This window comes from Anser cygnoides, chromosome 3, assembly GCF_040182565.1.
Source record: "Anser cygnoides isolate HZ-2024a breed goose chromosome 3, Taihu_goose_T2T_genome, whole genome shotgun sequence".
In the NCBI taxonomy this organism is placed as follows: Eukaryota; Metazoa; Chordata; class Aves; order Anseriformes; family Anatidae; genus Anser; species Anser cygnoides.
Genome location: NC_089875.1, coordinates 103,803,094 through 103,822,002, shown reverse-complemented (window position 1 = coordinate 103,822,002; position 18,909 = coordinate 103,803,094). Strand labels below are relative to the sequence as shown.

Below are 18,909 nucleotides of genomic sequence, written 5' to 3'. Positions count from 1 at the left end.
GAGTTTGGCAGCTATTTGTTATTGTGAGCACTGTAAGAATTAGGAATGCTGTATTTTATACCACATGCCCAGATTGTAAGGATAAAGTTGTATAAATATGTGAAAGAAGGTAAGTATAAGAGGAAAAACTGCATTAAAACATGTCTGAATATCTTGAGGGTGGGGAAGCAGACTTCTAAAATTAATATTTTAGATACCTAGGTGAAATTATGCACTGCTAGTCAGTTTTGTGACAGTGATGCATCTTTCCATCTTTCCCCTCTATTGTGCCAAGTCAACTGAATCAGAGATTTTTTTGAGCAGGATAAGATTACTATTGACAGCTTTGAAATAGGTAAGAATTAAGGCAAAAATGATTTTTGTAATCTTCTAACTTTGAAATTTAACAATCTAACTTCTAATAATAAAGATTAGGTTTGAAGAAGAAGGAAAAACAAACAAACAGCCAAAAGGATGGATTCTTGTGTGAGGAAGTAATGGCCTCAAATGGCACCAGGGGAGGTTTAGGTTGGATATTGGGAGAAATTTCTTCACTGAAAGGGTTGTGAGACTGGAACAGGCTGTCCAGGGAAGCGGTTGAGTCACCGTCCCTGGAGGTATTCAAAAGACATGTAGATGTGGTGCATAGGGACATGGTCTAGTGCTAGCCTTGCCAGCAGTAGGTTAACAGTTGGACTTGATGATCTTGGAGGTCTTTTCCAACCTAAATGGTTCTATGATTCCACATAAGGTTTGGGGCTGTGGTAATACAGGTGGCAAAGAGCTGGCTACAGTTGAACTTTGGCTAATGCTTTATCACTGAAAATTTACATGGGTTTATTTGTATATAATGTCTATTGCATCTTAAAGTTACTGTACTTAGTGAAGCAGAAGTTATTTTCTCGCAGTGGCCCAGTAATAAAAAGGGGAATGCAGTACTTAACAGAAAATCTACATCAGAACAATCCTAGGAACTTTACGCTCTTCCTTCTGTTATTCTGAGTAGCTTCAGTCAATTGCCTATTAATTCCTTACTTTCTCTAAATTAAAGTGCTACAGGAGTGACACTTTCAAAAACACGAATAAGAAAGGTGACAAAGTAATTAAGGAGGTTATAACAGCTTGGTTAGAAGTACACTTTTAAATATCAGAAAAGAATAATGATGGGGTGGGGTGAGGGTCAGGACTGTAACCTCCAAAGAAAGACATAAACCAATGAGAATGATACACTACATAGAAAATGAATATAAAAATGAAGATAAATTAGTCTTCAAATTTGCAGGTGTTTGGTAGCTATCCAAGAGCTCTATTCACCTTAAGGAAAATCATTTCACGTGTAATATTAAAGTCTGAAAGAAGTTTTGTTTCAGCATTCAGAGGAGCATCATGGCCTACATTAGGTTAATTTTTTCATTGTGATGAGATAAAATGCCGGAAAGTTTGTAGATCATGGTAGAGGAGAGTAGCTTGGAAAATAAAACTTGTCGGCTTTTCATTGTTCTACAACAGGGTCTCCTGCTGAAATACTATTTATATGAAGTCTGTATTGCTGGAGTTACAGGAAGTAGGAAAGCATTCGAGTAGACTCCTAACAGTGTCCCAAGGCAGGGAAAAATATTGTGTCACTAATATAAAGTTCTTGCATGTGAAGTGAATAGTGAAAGCCTGGAGTTGGCTGAAGAAAGTGAGATCTCTGGGGTAAGATGAAGTTGGGGAGAACTTGGAAATGGGTTGATTTCTGAATGATGCCCTTTTTGTCAGTCCAGTTCATAATACACTGTCACAGAGTATGTGAAACGTTTCCCAGTTAGGTGGTTGCACAGGGGTGGGTAGAGGTTGTGTGTGGTTTTTGTGAACATCTGTGTCTTGAACATGTGTTTCACATAGAAAACTTAAATCTGTTGTCCCATTTCCTGTATGCATCCTTCCCCTTTTCTCACCTGCCACTTCAGGATGCTGCTAAAATGGAGATGGAATATTTTGCAAGCACTTCTCTGTGCTGTAGAAAGTAAATTTCAACTACGTTAAAAGAGAATGCAGGGGAATTCTTCTGTAGGACAACTTAAGAGTTTTGTAGCCATGCTAGTTTTCCAGCAATGGATGGCTTTTTCCTGAATTTCTTGATTAAGCTCCCTGAACAGCAGAATATCCAGTAAATAAGGTGAATGATCCTAATATGCTCAGGGAAAATTATCATCCAAAAATAACAATTTTTGGTAAGTATTTAAATACTTAGAGATGTTATATATAAATGCTGGTCCAATCCAGAATAAGAATTCTGCATTGGTAGTAAATGCTGTTTGCCTGCTGAACCTCTCATCACATCTAGGTGGTTATGTGCATTACTGTAAAGGTGAATTTTGTGAAAGTGTTTGAAAGCAGCTATTCTGACTTATGGATAAATGGTTTTCTTTTACGTGCAAGTGAAGGGTGCGCTTGCAGGTTGAAAGTAGATAACCGTATCTCAAGAGCATAACCTTAGGCATTGCCTAAGTGTGCTGTTACCTCTCATAGGTCTGTTAGGGGATATGCTTGCTGAAAAACAGGGTGAAGGAGTGAAGGAAGAAGTGAAATTGGAGTAACAAGGAGATCCGAGGGAAGGAGATCTCAAAAGCAAGTAAGGGATGTGTCTCTTAAGGGACAAGTGTATGGCTGCAACCACTTGTGAGAAAGCAAGAAGGCACAAAGTTGTCTGTAGCCTTTTGGCAGGTGGTTCTGTAGAATACTGTAGAAATGTTGTAGTAGTAAGATGTCTCTTCAGTGTTAGCATTTAGTGTTTTCTGTAGCACTTACAGTAAGTAGAAAAATCTGTTATTGTGACTAAATGTCTGTTCTATTTTTTGATTATTGGTTTCTATTTTGCATTTTCTTTCCTCTTTATCCATGGCAACTCCCCCTACTTTCTTGAGACCTTATGTTCTTCCTTTTCATGCCATCTCCTGAGAAGATCATTGGTGAAATAAATTCATTCTTAAATTCTTTCTCGGCTCTGGCCAGGAGTGGATCCCTGTGGAGCCGTCTGGAGCTGGCTCTGATCTGACGTGGGGCAGCTGCTGGGCTCTGCTCACAGAGGACACCCCTGTAGCCCCATCCACTACCAAAACTTTGCCACGTAAACCCAAAATGGTCCAAATACTTCTTGAACTCTGGCAGGCTCGGTGCTGTGACCATTTCACTGGGGAGCCTGTTTCAGTGCCCTGTCAGTGAAAAACCACTTCCTAACACCTGGCCTGAACCTCCCCCAGTGCAGCTTCATGCTGCTCCCTCAGGTCCTATCGCTGGTCACCAGAGATAATAGTGTATATCAACACTGGTAATGATTTAAGAGCAAAACAATGTTTGCTTGCTTGTGAAGAATAAAAGTTGCTGACCATAACAATCTTAACATTGAATAATCATTTTTTGATATAAGGCAGTTGGCTGCTCTAAGTTTTTCTGATTATATCAGTGTTGCTGGTAGTGATATCTTTAGCTGGAAGTTATAACCTGTAGTGTAAAAGGAGTAGTCTTAGGACATTAGACTAAGATTTTAAGGTTTTGTATGTATCTCAGTAACTTGAGCAGGGCCATGGCATTGCAACTGGGTCATAACAGAGCAATCACTGTATGCTGCCAAGGTAATGGAATACATACAGCAGTGCAACCAGCATTACAATGGACTTGGAATAGTGGGTACTGTTAAACTGTTAGGATTCCCATGTGCAGTTTAGCAATTTGAGATATTGACACCCGGGGGTAGTCCCAGAACATCACTGTTAGTTTTGAGTGTAGCCTCCTTCTATCAGCTTACGTTGCAAAAGAGTGAGCACTACTGTGCCAGCTGGCCTCAGGTTGGACTTTGAGTTGCCAAAAAAGAAGTCATGGTTCTCCTCTGCAGATTGTTATACAATATACAAATTACTTATTTTGGAGAATGTGTTTCAGGGAGACATGAGACAAATAGTATGAAAACATGATAAAGATATGTATGAAACTTAAGCTGTGAACATACAGTAAAGAGTTTCTGTTCTTCTGATATCAGTGGTATGATAGTTCTGTTGTGAGGGTTATTCCACAAAATTGAGACAAATCACTTTTCTCTGAGAAAATTTGATGCTTCTGGAGAAGACGGTATTTTGGAATAGTGCTATTTTGATACAGCATTTATCCAGTGACTAGTGCAACAGGGTGGTTAAGATTAGGATTGCTAGGTGCTGTGCTGGTATGTCTAAAAATGCTGATGAATTCAAGAGAAAGCTTCACGTGTCCTGTTCTGAAGTGAACGCTGGGACACCTCCCACCAGACTAGGTTGCCCAAAGCCCCATGTGGCCTGGCCTTGAACACCTCCAGGGATGGGGCATCCACAGCTTCTCTGGGCAACCTGTGCCAGTGCCTCACCTCTGAGTAAAGAATTTCTTCCGAATACCTAATCTGAATCTACTCCTCTTTTAGTTTAAAGCCGTTACCCCTTGTCCTATCACTACGCTCCCTGACAAAGAGTCCTTCCCCAGATTTCCTGTAGGTCCCCTCTAGGCGCTGGAAGGCCGCTGTAAGGTCTCCCCTCTGCCTTCTCTTCTCCAGGCTGAACAACCTGAACTCCCTCAGCCTCGTTGTAGGAGAGGTGCTCCAGTCCTACGATCATCTTTGTGGCCCTCCTCTGGACTTATTCTAATATGTCCGTGTCCTTCTTGCGCTGGGGGCTCCAGAGCTAAATGCAGTGCTCCAGGTGGGGTCTCAGGAGAGCAGAGCAGACAGGGAGATCACCTTCCTTGCATTGCTGGCCACGCTTCTTTTGATGCAGCCCAGGGTACGGTTGGCTTTCTGGGCTGCAGGCACACATTGCCAGAACCAGTTATTCTTACAGTTTTCTTCTTGAAAACTTTTGTGGGAACAGAGGATGAAAGATATGTTTTATTTACAAATGCACATATCTTACCAAGCATTTGGTTTTAGGACTTCTATTGCTTGCTTTCTCTACCATATTTTTAAATATTTGTTTAAACACTGTCATAATTTACTCATAAAATTTACTACCTTCAAAACTTTTATTTTTGAATTTGCATAAGATCAGTATTCCTTTGGAGCTCTGGAAATACTTTAAAATTCTTATTTATTGAAATCTCATTACCACCTCCAGCAGTTTAAACTATCAAAAAGCTTTAATGATTTTAAATTCCATTTTTAGACTTGTGAAACAAAATTGCTTAAAACCAAGAAAATGGTTCTTCAAGAAGGCATAAGCCGCGAAGTCTGGCTTTCTGATAACTGTTCTTTGCAATACTGAATTTCTTTCAGCTTGGTGTGTATTTGTTACATCCCAGTGTCATGGAAGTGACGCAAATCTTGAGATATTTTGAAAATTAAAAAAAAAACATGGGGTTAGGCAAGCTACATGACTTTGACATCTGTGCATTTGTACTTGGACAGGTATACATGCCTGCTTACAGAAATGAAAATTTATTACACGCTATTTCAGATTCTCAGGCGGACTTGTTAACACGCACAAACATCTGTTGTACTGATGACATTGGTATTTGCTGTTGTATGGTCTGTCTGATTTTTGTTGCTAATAAGAGATTTCTTTCACAGGAGGGGAAAAGTGGCTGTAGTCTGTCAATTGCAGAGCTGTTTAAAATATAGAACAGCTATCAGCGAAGGTCTCCTTTTTGCCTTTGTAAATGCAAAAATTTTGAAAACCATTTTGTGAAAGGAAAGCTAGTGTTGTGTTTTTTTTGTTTGGTTTGTTTGTTTTCTATTGCCTTCCTAAAAGTGAAGAAACAAAGCCCTAGCTTTTGCTTATCACCTTTCAACACTTTTTTCTCCCTTTGAGTTGGATTTTCTTTCTTGTCTTGATGACTGGATAACCAGGGAAACTGGCATCCCAGGATGTGCGTGCTGATGAAGGAAGAGCTACTGATCAGTCTGCTTTCAGAATTTTAATTTTTAATGAACAGTTACGTAGCTTTAATGACTAAGAAAAGTGTGGAGGAGTGTCTTTTGATTTTTAAATACAGTACCCTTTTCTATTAAAAATAAATAAAAATGCAGTTTACTATGCACAGGCTATATTCTCCAGCTTGCACTCCTCCATAAGGGGTCATTTGCAGTTCACCTGAATGTAGTAATACAACTATGTGAACTTTGGGAAAAGTAAGAATGTAAATTAATCTGTGCATTCATTTCATTCCCTGTCCATGCCTTCTGTGTTAAGATGTGCATGTGTGTGTTGCTTTAAGAATCAGTTGTCATAAAACATAGTATTGCTTCCCCTCCATTTCTGCTCTGGGTGTTGAAGGGAACAGATGAAGAGCTGCTGAGATATGATTTCTACTTATCTCTGAAATAGATCAGGAGAAATGGGAACCTAACATGGTTTCAAGGAGGTAGAGGTCAGAATTGGTTATCAAGATAACCTTTGCACGTGTACAATTAAAGCTTTTCTCAGACAATAACTATCAGTTCTGGCAGGAAACCTACAGAGGCCAAAAAAAAAAAAAAAGGAAAAAAGGAATAATACAGCCATCTCTGTCTGTTATTGAAAGTTAGTTTTGGTATGGAGCGGATTGGTGAGGTGCAATAAGGTGTTTGACCTTCGTGCTACAGTGTCTATGAAAGTTAGGCACTTCTCACGTGCTTAGGGCTTTTTGTTTTCCTTCCAAATAGTCTTCCCAACTTATTGACCAGAACAAAGATTGGTTCATCTGTACCAGTATCATGACTCCTGGGGCAGTAACAGCACATCCTGGGTAGGAACAGCACAGACTGGCATCTAATCCCTTTTTGAACCAGTCAAGGGTGTCTTTCTCCCCTAACTTCTAGAATGTTAAATTTCAGCCTGCTCTTTACTGATGAAACTCCCTGCCCTTTGTTTTTGAACCTGTCTTGTACTATTTTGGTGAGTACCACTTAGTTCTAGTATTGCAAGGTTTTTCCTATAATGGATTTTAAACAAACAAACAAAACTTTGTCATTGCTTTTCTGTTTCCATAAACTTAATTCTTTCCAGGACACTTTCCTTACGAATGAAACCTATAGAACATCTCCTAATAGGACATTTGTTCCATCCTCTTCATTTATGTTGCGCTTACCCAATCTTGTGCACTGCTTTACATACAAACATCAGAACTGCACATCCTGTTGGAGATGTATCAGTGTTCTATGGAGCTGTGAAATAATTATTTGTGTTATTCTCTGTACTCTTTGTAAAAATGCCCAATGTTTTGCTGTCTTGTGTAGCTACTGCTCATTCCCTTTGGAGAATTGTCAGTGGTGACACCAAGAGCTTTTGGGGAGTTGTAACAACCAGTTCTGAGTGCAGCATCATGTCAGGATGGCTTAAATTATCTTTCTCTACATGCATTAACTGATGTTTGTACACAGTGAAGTTCATCTGTCCTACTTGGACTGCCAAATTTTCTGGATCCTTCAGAAGTTCTCACCTTTGACGTGGCGTGGAATTACCTGAAACTGTATCAGAAGTAGACTACGGGTTTACACCGTGACAGTAATAACTCTCTTTGGGGAGCTCACAGTGAATGCCTGTTCTGTTCTTACCTTCAGCCTTTTGGAGCCTTGTTATAAATCCATTGGGATAAAGCTTGATGAATTCCTCCAACTACAAAGAGGAAAAATGAAATATGAAAGCAAAATCTCTCTCAAGCATAACAATATAGAGATTTTCTTGAAGTCAGATTTTTACCAATGCAAGAAAAATATTGTGTTGCATGAGTGACTAAGGAAAGGAGCACTCATAAAGTTGGTTCAAACAGTCTCAGACCATTTTGAAATTAAATACTTTGAAAAAAAAATCACTTTTTTCCATGTTTTGGATTTCCCCTGTATATCTTGAGTTCAGTTTCTTAATCAAATCCATTGAAATATATGTGGAAAACAAATTGTTTTCCCAGTGCAAATGTTTCTGACTCCTATAAAATTAGGTTTGGGGCTTTGATTACGTGTAGGGACACAGAAAGCCACCAGAGGGCAAAAGAAAGTACTGTTACCTCAAATTTTACACATGCAGGCATGCACGTGTACAAACACATCTTTTTGGTTTTTTTTTGTTTCTGCAAACAAGATAGTGGCACTGTGTAGCAATCATTAAGATCCAATATAAATAATTTGCTTTTAGGTCCAGAACCTACACACATACAAACACAAAACTGCTGTTTAATTTTGATTAAAAAAGGAAAATAGTCTGTATTTAAAATCTACTAATTTCAAACATTGCATCTGCTCTGAGTGTAATGCATTGCACTTTTCACACAGTAAACTTGTGTGTTAAAACTTCCTGCAGAGAAATTTTACCGGTAAGGGTGTTGGACATAACGCTGCTGGTGACACGCTCAGCTGCTTAGTACCGCACACAGCGGGCGACATGGACTTCTCTGGGTTCTCTGTCCTTTGCTCTAGTGAAAATGCTCTGTTTCGGGACATCTTTGGTATAGCCCCATAAACTAGAGTCTCTCCAACGTGCAGGTGGGCTGGGGGTTGGCAAAATTGAACACATCTCCCAGAATACTGCCCAGTGCTCCCCTCAGCAGTATTGGAGGCCCACGTGGAAGAAGTCTTGTTCTCGTGGTTTGAGGGGAGAAATGAATCTGCTTGGTGTTCTTTGTTCTCTGGGTGTTCTTTGTAGATCATACTTGGTACTTTTCTAGGAATTATAGTTATGTCTAACTGGTAGTGTTCCCATCTAAGTACCCTCCAATAAGGTTTTGAGGGAAATAGTTGGATATCTGATGCATGTGATGGAAAACCACTATGGAAATAGTTTCTCTTCTCAAGCCTATGGCCTTATGGGCTTGAGAAGTTGTTTCATGTTAGTTGCTCTTCAAGTTGAAGGCCTCTGTGCGTAGATAAATATTGAGCCCAGTCCAAGGGACAGGTAATAAAGCTGTATTGTCAGTGATGTGTTATGATCACACAACACTGCTGTAGGGGTCTAGCTCAGTATAGTGTCTCAGCCAGTAGGTAAGAGCAAATATGTGGGGAAAAAGGTAAGAACTGAGGAGTTTACATAAAAAATAATTAGCTAGAAGCACAGATGCTTGTTATTCATTGATTTAGCATTTCATCTTTATTTGACAACTGTTATTGGGATAATTGTAACGTTTGTGCTATGAGGCAAAATAGAGCTAATGTCAGAAAGAAGAGGGAGGAGAGAAAATGACTGAAATTGATGTATTACAGGATGGTCATGATATTGAAAAGAATGCTCTAAAATATAGAAAGGTAAAATGCTACTGAATTAGAACCCTCAATGAGGGAGAATCTGTTGAGTTATCAGGCTGCTCAAACCTTCAGCAAACCTTCAGCATTGGAAGGTTTTATTCTATCCTCTCCTCTTTTTTTGAGAATAGAGCAAGAAAAACTGCTTTCCTTATCCGATCTGTAAGTAGTCTTGTTTGCCCAGTGTTCAAATATTGAACTGCTACAGCATAGTAAACTAGAAAAAAATGTTCTTCCTCTACCTCCAGCCAGCGCATTGCTGCAGTAAGTAACGTTTGGTGGATACATATATTGTATTGTAGTATGTCTAAGCATTCTTTGTCCAACTAGCTTGTCAGTAAGTGAAATCTAGAAACTTGTTCTTCTCTGGTGTGTATGGACTTCACAGTTATCGCTGAAACATGTAAGTGGAACCAAGCATTCTGTGCAAGATCCATCAGGTAAACGTTAAGAGGTTTTGGGGCTTCACTTTTTAAACATTCCATTTTGTTGCTCTGTTTCTACTGCGAAAAATGTAGTCTGCTTTTACTTCCTCATAACACATCATTATTAATAGGCTAGAGAGGCTGAAGGAGAGTCACTTGCTTGATAGACTCTTAAGAGAACACTGAAGATTTATTTTTTCCTCTTCCTGATGACTTAATCAATATCACAATTCAGCTCCTAACCATATCCTAACTATTTGGTCAGTAGGCTTATATTTTTTTTAATGTGTAATGTAGCCAGTCTAGATTTGGATGTATCCACCTGATAACACTAAATCACATTGATTCATGAATTTCATTTTATCCTTTAAAATAAAAGTTGTTTCTGTTTCTGGATTCTGCTCTCTACTGTGCTTGTGTGAAAACTTGTAAGGTGACTAATTTTTTTCTAGTTTTTAGATGGTAGCTTGCAATGCTATTTTTAATATTTAAGAAAACTGATTGTATTTCATGGGGGCATCAAATGAGCATCAACATTTTTAACCATTATGCATAGAACTTAAGAACCATTGCAGATGTTTCTGCTACTGTAGCTACTGAAGTTGTGCTTAGCTACAGGGAAGAAGGGAAGGCAAGGTTAATATTTATGTGCCTTTTCTGGCATTGTAAAGACTATTCTGCAGCTCAGCTTAATTTTGTCTATTGCATGTGCTGTCTGGTAGACCAATCATACTCTTCCACTGTTTAAGAATCATAGGGTAATTCAAGTTGTAAGGGATGTAAGAGTCACAGCATTGAGGTTAGACCAGGTTTTTTAGGTCTTTACATGGTTGGTTCTTGAAAGCCTTCCAGAATGGAGATTACACAAGCTCTTGGGCAACCTGCTTGGCTCTCGTAGTGGTGGAAAAACTGTTGGCTTGTGTCCACTGACTTGCACCTAGTGGTTCTTATTCTCCCTCCACAGTGAAGAGTCTTGGTCTGTCCTCTTGAAATATCTCCTCATAGGTTCTGAAAGGCTACTGTTAGGTCCCCCTGAGGCCTTCTCTTCTCCAGTTTCAAGAAAACTTTCAAAGCTTTCCCTGCTTTGTCCTATCCTATCATTTATTCATAATGCCTAATCAATGTTGCCTATTACTTCATGTTCTTAGAAAAACAACTTCTGCTTTCCCTTCACCATGGTTTTCTATGCATGCGATGGGTTCACCTCAAAGGCATGAGAAGCCAGGATCCTCAAAGGTAAAGAGAAGCCAGGATTTGTTCCTTGTTGCTCTCTGGCTTCATCAGCAGTCTCCACCACACAGGAGGTGAGATGAAGCTGATCATCCAGTTCTAACCAAGCTGTAGCAGAAGTTTCAGCTGACTTCACTAAAGCTTAATGTCAGATTATGCTCAGTTTCACTCCTGTGTGAGTGAAAATAAACTGCTCATGAACAACCTGTGAGCTGAACCTTTGGGAACTTGTCCTTCAGCAATGATCTGAAGCCAACAATGAAGATACAGGGTCAAAGATGAACTTGAAGTTTATTTTAAACTAGATATCAGTGAACTATTTCACACAGATTCTACATTGTATTTTCTGAAATTAGTATGTATGGCATAAAGGAAATGTGAATGTGGGAGGTGATTTTGTTAAGTGAGTACTTTAGCTCAATCTGTTGATACCATTTTGGCTTAGACATAAGAAGCCAACAAATGATGAGAGTCAGTAAACTTAGGGCAGCAAATAGGAAAGTTTTGGCACGTGATTTTAAGGCAGGAAGAAAATGTAATAGCATGTAAGCTATTAGCAAAAGGGGAAGTATATATGGAATATATATATTCAGGGAATGGAAGTTATCGGAGATCAGTGTGTGAGCTGGAGGCTCTATAGAGACAGTATATCCCATGGTAGAGTTAATGGTGGAGGAAAAATGAGTCTGATTCTGAAGTTTGGGTTGATTTTGAAGACATGGAGAAGTAAATGTACATAGAACTGTACCTAGAACCATTACAGATACCAGCTCAGACATCAGTGTATGGCAGCTTTGTCAGTAGAGACAACGACTCTAGGGCTGAAGATGCACCTTGCTTCTGTTCTTTTCCGTAAAGAATAGAATGAAATTACCTAAAAACCAGTGTTAAAAATAAACCCAGGGCACAGGATGGGAGGTGCAGGGCAGTTCCTAGGGGCAGCCTTTCTCTCTGGCAAGCCAAATGGCTTGGGGGAGCCAGCACCAGAAAAGGTGTCCTCAGCCCCTCCAACCCTCCTCTTTGTCCATGTGAGGGCATCTTCCAGGCTGCTCCCAATACAGCCGCCTTTGGCCATGCGTGGGCCACTCAATCTCAGAGGCTTGCTGAGGTCACAGTGGCCACCACTGCCCCGGGCCCTATAAAACAGGCCCCCCCGCAGCTGGCCCATCATTCGCTGAGCATCTAGGCCCTCTGACTGCCAGCTTGTGCTGCAGTAAGGAGACTAGGAGAGCAAGGCGAGCAGCAGGCCTCCTGCAGCAGGTGTGCAAGGACAGCAATGCAGTCCAGTGAAGCACCAAGAAAGAATGCACCTGAGCAGAAGGAGGTGTGTCTTGGGTGGAGGGATAGCACCGGTGGCACAAGAGACACCAGTGCCCAAGGGATCTCTGGCGCCCGGCCCACAGACAGATACAGGCGGTATCATCGGCACTGCAATGATGTGGGGAACAGGCCAGCCTCTCAAACAGCCAGTGACAGGGGACCTGGGCCTTACCATAGGAGCAACGGTGACATGGGGCGAAGGTGGGAACATCAGACATACAGCCGCGGGGAGCAGAGGCGTGCCCATAGTTTGGAGCATGGTGGGGGACCCAGTAATGGCCGTAAACCAGACAGCATCATCAGACCCATGTATGAAAATCAAGCTGACAATGGCATGGGACTGAGCCATGGAACTGGACGACCCCCCTGGTTCAGCACCCTGGCCAGAGAACATTCCTGATGGAAGGCATCCCATTTGGGCAGTCCCGGGCAAGGACTGGCTTAGCCTTCTGCCCAGCACCGTGGAGCCCATGGAGCTGGATCCACCAGATGTGGAGGAAATAATGGAAATGGATCCACCTCGGCCAGATCAGACCTGGGACTACTGCAGCATGTCTTTGTGTTCTGCCATCTGGCAGCACCAACAGCACCGCAGGAGTGCCCGGCGAGCCCCCTACTTGTTCCTCAGGCTCCATCGCAAGCATTAGCTTGGAGCCACCAAACACCATGGACATCCCGCAGGCTTGCCTGCAAGATGTCCTGGCAATAAACAACTCTTGCCAATTCTCAGGGGTTGTGTGAGTGCTTCTTTTGGGGGAGGGGAATGGGCTAAAATTGTGCCGGGGAGGTTTAGGTTGGATATTAGGAAGAACTTCTTTACTGAAAGGGTTGTTAGGCATTGGAATAGGCTGCCCAGGGAAGTGGTTGAGTCACCATCCCTGGAGGTCTTTAAGAGACGTTTAGATGTAGAGCTTAGTGATATGGTTTAGTGTAGGACTTGTTAGTGTTAGGACAGAGGTTGGACTCGGTGATCGTGGAGGTCTCTTCCAACCTAGATGATTCTGTGATTCTGTATTTCAGTCTTCAAATTCCTTCTGTCTGACTCCCTGCTTCGTTGTGATACCTGCCAAGATATGAACATACGCATGATGTTGCACTGAAATTGCCATCTGTTATTATAGCTAATATGTTGTCATTTTTTCCCTTCGTTACACGGGTGTACATTCAGCTGTTGTCTGCATTGTGCATGCAATGGAGTCTGTTTCTGAGTGTTTTGTACGGTGCATAGCAGAGCCCTCAAGCGTTGGTGTTCTCAGATAGAGAAATCTGTGTTCCAATGAAATGCTTCAGAGGGTGAGTCTATATCGAAGAATAGCTGTTGGTCGCTAGAGGGATGATATCCTGGCTCTGCTTAGGACTAGTCAGCTTAGAAAGATCTAACTTGCCCAGCAAACCCATTATCAGCGAGGCTGAGAGAGATGGGTTTGTTTTAGGAAGACTGTCTTCTTAGGTTTTCCTAATACAAGAAACATAAATTACTTTTTTTTTAATTTGAATTCCATTTTCCTGATGCCTCAAGATACCAACAACTAGTACATCCAGGAGGTCCAGAGAAGGAAGAAGAATAAATAGTGTCCTATGCTAGTCAGCAGCTTTCTCAACCTAGGGCATTTGAGCAATACATAATGCAGCAGGCTGCTAACAACCATTTAGTTCTCAATTGTTTACAACTCAGAGCCACTCATAGGAGAGAAATTGCACCAAAATTTTTTAATCAAACTAGAGTGGAGAGTCATACAGGTCTTCCTGAAGGAGCTTATAATCTACAAATAAAAGCCACAAAAATATAGCAAGTTAGAAACAAACCTCTAAAAGCCATCCTACAGTCAAATTTTCAGCTCAGAGACAGGACACTTTCTTTGTGAGTACTGACCAAATACACCTTATGTTTATGGCAAATGTCATCTCACTGGGATCACAGATGCATGGAAGAACACAGGCTCTTTAGGAAGGACAGATCAGGAAGGCTTAAAGGGAAAAGATCTCAATCACAAGTTACTGCTGAGTGAAACTGTGTGTGTATTGAGAGTGGCTACGCTTCTGGGTCTTTACTGAGGTAAAGAAGTGGAAACTGCAAAAGTCTGCCATAAGGGATGGTGAACTTTTCTTTCCAAATTGAGATATTAGATGTTAGTCCTGCAAGTTTGGGCGGTCAAACTGCTCACGTTGGATGTAATTCCACTTGTCCTGTTTGAAACAGATTTCCACGAAGTGTCAAGCCGTTATTATTTGTCTTTGGAACTCATATGCAATGAAATAGAAATGCTAAAGCTTATTTAAATAGAACATTGAATGTGCAACTGTCTGGTGATGGCCTAATTCAATGAGGGGATAAGTGGTTCTCAGTTGTCATTAAATTGTTAAGGAGTATAGTGTTTTAATATCTGACGAAACATCAAGTGGGAGCGTTAATGCATTGCTATCATCTAGTCCCACTTAACTGACAGCTGCTGTGGCTTTTGTAGTGATGGAAGTGAGTGCCTCCATGAGACTCCTGCTTTCTCTTTGGTACTTTTACACACAAAAAAAGGGGCAATGTTGATAATAGTGTTCAGCTTCGCTAGCCTTAGTGATGATGGAAGCCAACACGTATATAGGGTTCATTGGTTTTTATTGGTGTGTCGTGCAGCTCTCCTCAGCCCAGGGTTAAATCTCCCAATGCTTTTTGTATGGCCAGCTGATACCTTGCTTTGGGTACAACTGCTGCAGTTCTGGTGGGCGGGTGGTAACAAGAGTGGGAAGGCTACCACGAAGAAACAAAAGCAAGTAGTTAGTGCTGATTTTTCCATTCTTTTCTACTGTGTTAAAATACCTAGAGAGGGATACCTGATGTATCAAAAGTGCCATAAGTCACTGTTGTGCCTTAGGAGATCTGTTCTTCTGAAGTGTCAGAAAGCAAGCATGTCTGTGCTGCTAAGCAACTTCTACAGTGTTGTAGCCAAATTTTGCCTGAAGAGCAGAGTTCAACTCATCGGTGTAGTGAGGGTTACAGTTCTTCACTCAGGCTGTCCTTCTGTGGCAGAATTCCAGAAATGCAGTCAGTAAATGTTAAGCTCCCTTAAGTATCTGTCTGTCTTCGGAAAGCACATCCCAAGGGAAAGAAGATACGTGCTGAAACATCATCTCAAATCACCTCTGGATAGGGTAAGAAACCTCAGTAAAAAAAAAGTGTAATTTGTGCCTTCTCCAGTTTTTCAGCCTGCTGACTGCCTGCTTTCTGCAGGTTCTGTCTCCAGCTTCCGTATAACATGATTGGTTTACCTGTCTCTTCGTGTCGTACCTGCTCCTTTGCACACTTTCAGATCATTATCTCTGTGTCGCTGTCCAGCCTGTGAGGGTTTCAAAACCTCCTTATACGTCTGTGAGCACAATGCAGAATGGGAGCCTGCTGTCTAGCACCCAAGTCTCACCCATGTTGTATTTGTGTGCAGTAGATGTGAACTTATGATCATCTGTGGTCTGCATGCTAGCAGTAAAGCTGCTGTTTGTGCAGTGTGTTCTGCATGTTAGAGTCATGAGACAACAGGTAGGCATGGAAGATGTCTTCTGTATGAATGTATGTCTGGGCTGGACTTGATTGGAGCATGTTACTGTGTTTCTACTAATTTTTTCTGCTTCCATCTCGACTTGGAAACATACTTCTGTTAGGATACACAGTGAGCTGCTATATCATGTTTCTGCTGTGTTTCTATGTTTATATTTTTCAAAATCAAAAGCTGTTTTTTGGTAGCTAGAAAATAAGTGGAAAGAAAAATTAGGCTGCCTACAATTTATTATTCTTACATATACCTCACCCCATGTATCTTTGAAAAAATGTACAATGAAAGACTACGCAGGCTTGTAACACTAAAGAAGAAATTCTGAACGCAAAAAAAGAATGATGGTGGTTATTTCCCCACCATATTCTTTTACCTGTAAAAGATGTGTCATGGAATAAATGGAATGCGGTTCATCTTTTTATGACTTGATTAAAAAGGCTACGAAGTTATTCTTTAAAAGATGCATACTTAAATAATTTTGGTTTTGATTTCTTCATTTTATCAAAACAGGAGAAGGATGTTTACGTTCATTAATAAGGAAAAGCGATAAGTCTGTCAATGGTAAGAAGGAGGCTTCTGAATACTCGCTGCTTGTTCCTGTCCTACTGAGAGCATTAATGGGCACCAGCTGGGCTGTAGCTATAGCGGCTTCGCCACTTCAGCCTCGCACAGCAAGAGCTGCTGTGGCAGTGCTGCAGAAGGGCCTCCTGTGCAGATTTAGGAAGCATACACTTCAGTTGTTGTTCCCTGGGCAACAGAATAACTGCAGCCAGCTGGCTTTGCACCACCTGAGCTGATCAAAGAGCAAACCCTGTCAGGCACTGATACTTCGGCTCCTCCAGCTTCAGTGTGAATGTCTGCAGGCAGTGATGTAGGAAGCATTGTCATTTGGGTTTCAAGGTTAAACACGGGGGAATGAGGCAGAATGACAGCAGAAAGTAAAACGTAAACATTGTTCCTGTAGATGCTACTGTCTGTGCATCGTTATTGATTCTAAGAAATCAATTAAAAAATACTTAATTACTAATGTACATATAAAATGTGCTTCAGAATGATTTAAAAAGAGAACAGGAGACTAGCAGTAACCGTCTTTTTCTTTCTTCCAAAAGAATACATTAATCAAGTGTGATTTATCACATATTTAGGTAAGAAAAGAAAGACTGTAAAGAACAATTGAACAGAAAGACTCAAGTGCTCTGTACAGTGACATAATGGGGAGGGCAGACCAGAGCTGGACCTGGTCTGCTTTGGGTTGACTGCTGTAAGCCTCTGACAAGCCAGGACTGCAGTTGTTCTGTATGTCAGAGCATACTTCAGTGGCATAGTAGGTTTTATTCAGCAAGTGGCGCCAGAAGAATGAAAGGTAGATGATTGAACAGCTGTGAGCTGCAGTGTTGACTGATGTGTTCCTGTATAATTGGGATCAAAATCCACTTGTGTGGGATTGGGGGGTGGTGTGGTGGTGGTAATACTTCTTGTATGCTCATTTAACTGTATTTTTACACTTTACCCTTTATATTATGGCAATCGCATCGCTTTGCTTACAAGTTGGGGGGGGGGGGGGTTTAACTTCTTAAAATCACGTTTTAAACTTTGTAAACATTGATGTTTTTAATCACTCCTCTTGAAATATGTTTCTTCTTTATCATTTGTAATGGATCTGTTGCTTTTGAATTGCATAGTTTCAGTTCTGGAAGAGTAACTGCAGTGGGTGAACTGGAGGCAAGCAGAACATGGATAAGTGATAGTACATATCTACGTTTATCTAGTGCTCAATACACACCTGAATGAGTAAGGGAAACAGAATTGGTGGTTTTCTGCGTGTACTCAAACCTCTTCTCTGCTGAAACTGCAGAGTATTGATCACCATCTGTACTTCCGATGATGATTTATTTTATTCAAATTCCATGTGTTCTTTTCGTTGTTCAGTTTCATCTTTGTTTTAGTAATATTTGACTGTTTCCAAAATAATTTCAGGTGTTTTTTCTTTACTTTTTCTTTAAACCCAGACCATCAAACAAAACTCTTGAGTAGAGTAGTTTTTCTGTAGCGTCCTTCCAAAAAATCTGTTTGTGGAAGGAGAGTTTCAGTAAAGGAATTAAGTTTGGAAAAACAGTGAAATTACTGGATTGCTTTCAATCGCAAAATCTTAGAGCTCCAACATAACAAGTGTGGCTTTTTGTTCTCACTAATACAAAAACAAAGAGGTCTATTTCAGACCGCTTACTGTCTTCAGTGATTATAGACTACCTCTCTTCCTTCTGTATCTATTCTGATTTATTATTGTCAGTTATCTAGCTATCAGTTGGTTTCTTAGTATATTTACTGGGATTACAAGTCATGTCCTTGTTAAACTTGCAATTTATTAAAGGGAATAAACTGTACTTTTCAAGAATTCTCTGTAAACAAATTTTTATAATGGCACCAATCTGAAAATTTGCTAAAATCCAGCATGAGTTACACTTGGCCTCGTTTCTGAACTAATTTAGACCCAAACTGCAATCACTGTGTAATCATTTTACATCTCCCCACATTGTTGATTCAGCACTAGCCTGGACAGACTGTTTGTAGCTTTCCATGCAAAGAATTCTTTGTGGTTTTCCAGGCTATAGAATTTTCTGAATAAATCTTTAAATGTCATTCAGAATTTTTATAAACTTTTAGGTTATTCTCTCTAAATCTGGAGACCTGACAGAGCTCACTTCTTTTACTATGCGAGTCTGTAGGAATTTCTTTCTCAGAGCTGATTAAGTTGGAGCAGCTCTCCCAGGGGAGCATTTTTTTGGAGGTTGATAAACAGGATGCTTCACCTGTCTACAACTTCTACCCTTTTTCTGTGTTGAAAAAGGTGGTCGTGGGAAGCTGAAAATTGCCATGGAAATAGCCCTCATTGAGAAGTCTTTTGGAGTGCTGTAGTGAAAATTGGTATTGATTTGACCAAGTTGTGACCCTTTGCAAATTGCACACTCTGCATGCAGAGAGTTTTCTCACTTGCTTGACTTGTAAAGTAGGCATCTAAAGGAGGCCTTGTGCTCTGTAGCTCTCTCGGGCTTTGGCTGAACTCCCCAAAGTTTGTTTCCTGCAGTTACTGCACCCTCAGAGCTGCCAGTGTAACTGTGTGTGTAGATGCTTTCTAACTCAGTGCTGTCAAAATGTGGGATATTTGCTTATTCCTCGACTTCTTGCTTGCTTGTTTTTGAGCTTG

The 18,909-nt window shown here is 40.7% G+C and overlaps 2 protein-coding genes across 3 annotated transcripts in view; one reads left to right on the top strand and one right to left on the bottom strand.

Moving 5' to 3' along the window:
• The window catches only part of COLEC11 (collectin subfamily member 11), a 334,707-nt gene that overhangs the window by 158,367 nt on the left and 157,431 nt on the right, over positions 1–18,909 (bottom strand). The window lies entirely within an intron of this gene.
• The window catches only part of EIPR1 (EARP complex and GARP complex interacting protein 1), a 73,443-nt gene that overhangs the window by 17,413 nt on the left and 37,121 nt on the right, over positions 1–18,909 (top strand). The window lies entirely within an intron of this gene.